Genomic DNA, 6,695 nt, shown 5'->3' with positions numbered 1-6,695 from the left:
TCCGCTAATGCCAACCTTGCTTCCGCCACAGCCGCCTTGGTTCTTAGGGACGCAGAAATTGAGAAGTTAAAGGCAAAGATAGTGTCTGATGCCAAAAGCCATGAGGACGCCCTTGGAGAAGCTGAATATATGGCGGGTGAGCAAGCCTTTTATTACGGCGAAATGCTCATGGCGTACTTCTCGCTGGCGCATCCTGAGACTAATTTCACAGATCCGCAATTCGCCGTCCCCGAACCAGAGGATGTGGCGAAATTCGACAAAATGTCAGATGCTAAGGAGTACCTCCGTGATTATGTTCGGAGATGGATGAAGGGGCCTATGGAGGAAACCAAGCCGTCCACTACTGTCACGTTAGATGAGCTTGAGGATGTGCCCCCTAAGGCGGATGAAGGTCCGATTCTTGACCAGACTCTTCCCCTTGGCCCCACATCCTCTGTGGATAAGGAGGTATCCCCGGCTGGCGTATCTGTGGATGTGGAGAAGGAAGATCCCCAAGCAAGTGTCGTGAGCAAGGAAAGCGCGAAGGAGGATGCTCCCATTGTTACTTAGTTTGTTTTTATTTGTGACATTGTAAAAACGCTTTTAAGTACAATTTGCTTTAATCCTTTATGGAAGCTATGTTATTTTACCTTTACGTTTGCGTAAGGAAATATATATAGGCATCTAGGATTTGGAGTAGGTGGCCAGCCATACTCCATTGTATGAACCTTTGTGAAGGTTAGAAGCTGTTCTATTCCCTCTAGAGGAAGTAAAGCTGCCCAGGGGATCAATTTGCTACCTATCTTTGAGGTGAAGTGATCCGCCCGTAGGACTTGTGAATCCTTCTCTGGGAAGGATAAGAGAGTGTAAAGACCTTGCATCCAAGGATCGTTTTAACTCTATTGGAGATTGGGATCCGCTTAGAGACGGATCCGCCCATAAGATTGATGTTCTTATGTCTTTAAGGCGAAAAGAAAGTAGCTATAAGATAGCGATACGTTGTAAATGTGGAGAGCGTTGGATGCCCCCTTTCTTTTTAAGACTGGAATATTGATATTGCTGCAATAAACTTTAAAAAGAATATAGATAATAGAACAAACGATGTTTATTAATGGGAGAAATGCTTTATTACAGCAAGTAGGTCTTATAGGTGAGCCTCGTTAAAACCTTTAATAAGAAAAACCACATGGGAAAAAGCTTATTAAAGGAAAAAGAGTACTCAAGACCGTGTGTACACTTCATTTTCTGACAAAATATTTGCGGAGATTTTGGAGGTTCCATGTGCGTGGCAGTGTGTTGCCCTCCATGTCTTGGATTTTAAATGTGGCGAATCCAATTTTGTCCACTATCTGATATGGACCCGTCCAGTTGAGCCCTAACTTGCCCTTACCTTCTCGAGACTGGACTTTGTCAGCCTTTCGGAGCACAAGATCACCCACATTTAGATCCACAAGCTTGGCGTTTTTATCATGGTAAGCTGCGATCCGCTGTTTATATGCCGCCATGCGCACATAGGATTGGTCCCTGCGATCTTCTATCTGATCTAGATGCTCCCTTAGCCGTTTACCGTTGTCCTCTTCACAATAAAAGGCCACTCTATCACTGGGGACCTGTATTTCGACTGGGATCACGGCTTCGACACCATGAGATAGGGCGAATGGTGTTTCCCCTGTGGCCGTCCTTGGGGTGGTGCGATAAGCCCATAGAACGCTTGTCAGCTGGTTCGCCCACTTCTTGTCATGCTCTCCCAATCTCTTTTTTATCCCCTTTACGATCGTCCGATTGGTAACTTCAGTCATCCCATTGGACTGGGGATAATAAACGGAGGCAAATCTGTTCAGGATGCCTAACCCTTCGCAAAAAGCCTTGAATTCGTCACAGTTGAACTGTGTTCCATTATCGGTGATGATGGTATGTGGAACACCGTATCTTCCCACGATGTTGTCTTTGACGAATTCCACCATTCGTTCTGCAGTGATGGAGGAAACAGCTTCGGCTTCTACCCACTTGGTGAAATGGTCCACTGCCACTACCAGGTACCTCCTCTGTCGGCAAGTCGGAGGAAATGGGCCAACGATGTTTATTCCCCAGAGGGCGAATGGCCGTCCTTCTATGATGGGCCTCTGGATATGTTTGGCGGTATGTGATTCATTCGCATGAATCTGGCAACTGTGACAAGATTCTACCAACTTTTGGGCATCCAATTCTGTCGTGGGCCAGTAGAAACCCGCTAACCTGGATTTCTTCAAGATGGTGGCGGATGCTTCGTGAGCCCCACATGATCCCTCATGTAGCTCTTTGAGGATTTGTTGTCCTTCTTCCGACAGAATGCACTTCAACCAGGGATGGCTAAAGGATTTTCTGTAAAGGCCATCATTGATCATGGAGAAATAAGCCGCTCTCCTAACTATCCACCGTGCCTCTTCTTTGTCCTCAGGTAAGGTTCCATTTAGCAGATATTGGCGGATGACCGATCTCCAATCATCTTCTACTGTTGTGAGTAGGGATACTTCTTCTGAGGCGAAGGCTGGAGCTATTTTAACTTCGAAGGGACAATCCGGATCTGTCCAGTTTTCCTCGCAAGAGGCCATTTTGGCCAAATGATCCGCCTCTGTGTTAGACTCCCTTGGTACATGAATCAGTTCCCATTTAGTTTCTTTAGTCTCAAGGTGATCCAGCAATTTTTTGACTTCTGCTATGTATTTGGCTAGAAGCTCGTCTTTCACCTCATAATTCTTGATTACTTGGTTGACCATTAGCTTGGAATCACTATAGATCACAATCCGCTCAGGAGTGATTTCTTTGAGTAGGCGTAATCCCAATACCAGAGCTTCATATTCAGCAGCATTATTAGTTGCATGGAAATTTAATTTTGCTGCGTACCGTAATTTTATGTATTGGGGACCCTTGATCACAACGCCTACACCAGCTCCATCCACCGAGGAAGCGCCGTCGGTGTACATTGTCCATTCCTCTATTGGAGGCTTGGGATGATCCATCCCTTCATCAGTGAATTCATTCACAAAGTCTGCCAGAACCTGACTCTTTAAAGCTGACCTGCTTTCATATCTTACATCAAATTCGCCCAGGCGGATTGCCCATTCCATCAATCTTCCCGAAGTGTCTGGTTTCTGCAACACCTTTCTCATTGGTATATTTGTTCGAACCACTACAGTATGCGCCTGAAAATATGGCCTAAGGCGGATTGCCGTGGTGACAACAGCCAGCGCCATTTTATCAAGTTTGGAATATCTGGTTTCAGCGTCTTTCAGAATCTTGCTCACATAATAAATCGGAAATTGCTGGCCATCCTCCTCTCGTATCATGACCGTGCACACGGCTTTATCCGTAACTGATACGTACATGTAGAGGTCATCTCCTTTCAAAGGTCGACTCATCATAGGTGGCTCCGTGAGGAACCGCTTGATTCCTTCGAAGGCTCTTTCACAATCCTCATTCCACTCGAATGCCTTTTGCTTCTTAATGACCTCGTAAAAGGGCTGACATCTACGAGCTGAACAAGAGATAAACCTGCCCAAGGTTATGATACGCCCATTAAGGCGTTGTACTTCTCTGATATTCCGTGGTGCTTGCATTTCTAGGATAGCCTTAACCTTGTCAGGATTTGGGCTAACTCCTTTTTCGCTGATCATGAACCCTAAGAATTTTCCATACGTCGCACCAAAAGTGCACTTCTCCGGGTTCAGCTTAATGTTGTGGCGTCGGAGTACGTCCAGTACCTCCTTTATATCATCCACATGCTTTTCTATGGTCGTACTTTTGATGATCATGTCATCCACATAGACAGAATAGTTATCCCCTTTACTATCCACGAATATCTTATTCATCATCCTCTCATAAGTTGCACCCGCGTTCTTAAGCCCAAAGGGCATAACTTTGAAACAATAAGTGGCTTGGTGTGTTACGAACGAGGTCTTGATTCTATCTGAGGGCTCCATGGGGATCTGATGATAACTTGACTTCACATCAGTAAAGGAGTACATGGCGTGACCGGCGGTTCCGTCTACAAGCATGTCAATACATGGCAAAGGATAGTTGTCTTTGGGGCAAGCTTTGTTGAGATCCGTAAAGTCGATGCACATGCGGTAAGATCCGCTTGCTTTTTTCACCAAAACGACGTTCGCCAACCACTGTGTGTAAAGCACTTCCTCAATGGCGTCCGCCCGCTGGAGCTTGGTGATCTCTTCTTCTATCACCTTCTGCCTTTCCGGGCCATGATTTCTCCGCTTCTGAGCCACGGGAACTGCATCTTTATGAATGTTGAGCTTGTGAGTGATCACGTCTGGACTGATTCCTGGGAGAATTTCATCCTTCCATGCGAAGACATCTTCCGCCTCACAGAGCACTTTGGTGATTGCATTTTTAATTTCGCCTTTGAGCCCTTTAGCCATTCACACCTGCTTTTCATCCGCCATAAGGTACATTTCGGTCTCGCCCAAGGCCATTGTGACGCGCTCCTCTTCATCTTCCTCCTTAGATTGTGGGCGAATCATTAGTGATGCCGAATATGTCTCCTGGGCCACCTTTTGGCTACCTCTGATCATTACACCTCCCTTGGCCGTGGGAATGTAAAGTATTAAGTGGCGTATGGAGATAAGGGCTGCAACTTCGGAGATAAAGGGCCGTCCGAGGATGATATTGTAAGCTAACTGACTATCCAAGATAGAAAATTCCAGATCACCCTTCCAGACTTGATCATCGTCTGTAAGCTCACAATCCAGAGTGACTTGGCCTTTTGTTTGGATAGTATGTCCCGTCACTCCCAAGATATCGACCACAGTTGGTTCTACTTGAACGGGATCAATCATGAGTTTGGCGAAAGCTCCTCTGGTGATGACATTGCATGAACTCCCAGTATCAATCATTACTCTTTTCATCTCCCAGCCTTCCACCATCATAGTGACAACCAGTGCATCCGTATGGGGAGATATCTCAGGACCTACATCGGAAAAGGGGCGATTTAACGACGTCCTGTCAAGGGCGGCAGTCCTTGCCTTTTTTAGCATTGGCTGGTATCTAGGTCCGCCTGCTATGACATTGATGGTACCCTTTCCTTTCTTCTTTGGGTCCTCCTTGGGTCTATCACCATCTCCTTTTTTGCCTTCAGTTTGGATGAACCGATCCAATTTGCCCCTCTCTATGAGACGCTCGATCTCTCGAGCTAACTCCCAGCATGCGTCAGTGTCGTGGCCATTTTTCCTGTGATATTTACAATAGTTTTTATGATTTTTACCATTATTGGTGTACTCCCCTCCCTTCGGTTCGGGGTATGAAATGCTCCGTTTGTGTTGACTGTTCTCGATCCACATAAGGACTTCACTTTTAGAAGCATTGAGAGGTGTGAAAGAGGTGACAAACGTTGATTTGCTCTTAGAATCTCTTCGCCAGTTTCTAGAGGAAGAGTCCTGACGCTTGTCCCTATCTCGGTTCCAAACCGTTCTCCAATTGCTTGGGCACACATATTGATGAAAGCATCTGGAGGCATACTATTTTCGACGTGCGTTGCAGGAGCAGTAAAATCAGTGCGGCCAGCACTAGATGGTGTAACTAATGGTGTTTCAATCCCTGAGGAGGGATTTTGATCTCCGTTTGTCATAGTTTTTTAGTGTGAACGAAAAACCCTTTGTTTGGTCAAGGATTCCACGCTCACCGCACCAATTGATAACAAGTAGCGAAATTCTGGTCAACGTCCGTCCCTGTGGGGGCGTCGTTGGGTTCGACGGGGGGAAGCTCTGATGCCAAAGTCAGTAAGATGATTCAAGGAAACAAACTGAATTGACAAGGTTGTAAGAATGTGTACCTTGATAACCTAGGGAATCAGGCTATATATATCTGTGAAGTTGTAACCTTCAGGTAACTAGAAGGTCTCCATTAATGCTCTATTAATGGCGGTTACGAGTTATCTCTAACCTGACAGTTAGCTAATTGATTACTCATTAATGATCTTTATGGCCGAGTCGGTGGCCAGCCGTTATAGTGGCGAATCAGGTGAATGAAGAGATTCGCCTCATAGGTCCGCAGCGGATCTCTCAGAATAGATCCGTGGAGATCCGCCTGCCAGCTCTCCTTTGGGGATCATTACGCGACGTTCCTGAGGTGAATATCCCTTTTAGTCCTCGGGTTAATATCACGATGTTATCAACTATCTATTCAATATTTTTCCTAAAAAACAATAAATAACCCCCATAAATACATGAATGAAAGGAACAAAATATTTTTCCTCTTCTAATGGCACAACAAACTCATTTTCAACATTATCATAGCCATGCTCTTGAACTCTACTATGATTATCCACTTCGTCCAACTCATTACTTCTCTTTGTTTCCTCCTTCTCTAATAGTCTCTTCTTATTAATCACTTCATCCTCCGTCTTCACAAACTTTTCCAAAATCCAATATCTATTAGTGGTACTAGTGCTATTTATAACAAGTATGAACAATCATAAAATTTATATGTCAACCTCGGTGGTAGGAACATGGACATGCTCAGATATTTTTGTTAGCAAATTAGCATATGGAATAGATTGGCTGCAACTTGCTTCTTTTTTTAAACCATTTTAGAGAAAATGGAAATTGGTAAATTAAGATTTCCGTTAGGGTTATGGTGCCTTTTAATTTGAACTCTATATATGGTCAAATACATTTACTCTTAAACAATATTTTGTAATCCAACTTTTACAATAGTTGTATACCAAG

The sequence above is a fragment of the Euphorbia lathyris genome, chromosome 7 (assembly GCF_963576675.1).
Source record: "Euphorbia lathyris chromosome 7, ddEupLath1.1, whole genome shotgun sequence".
Lineage (NCBI taxonomy): Eukaryota > Viridiplantae > Streptophyta > Magnoliopsida > Malpighiales > Euphorbiaceae > Euphorbia > Euphorbia lathyris.
The sequence above is the reverse complement of the archived record's forward strand: the minus strand, read 5'-3'. Positions refer to the sequence as shown.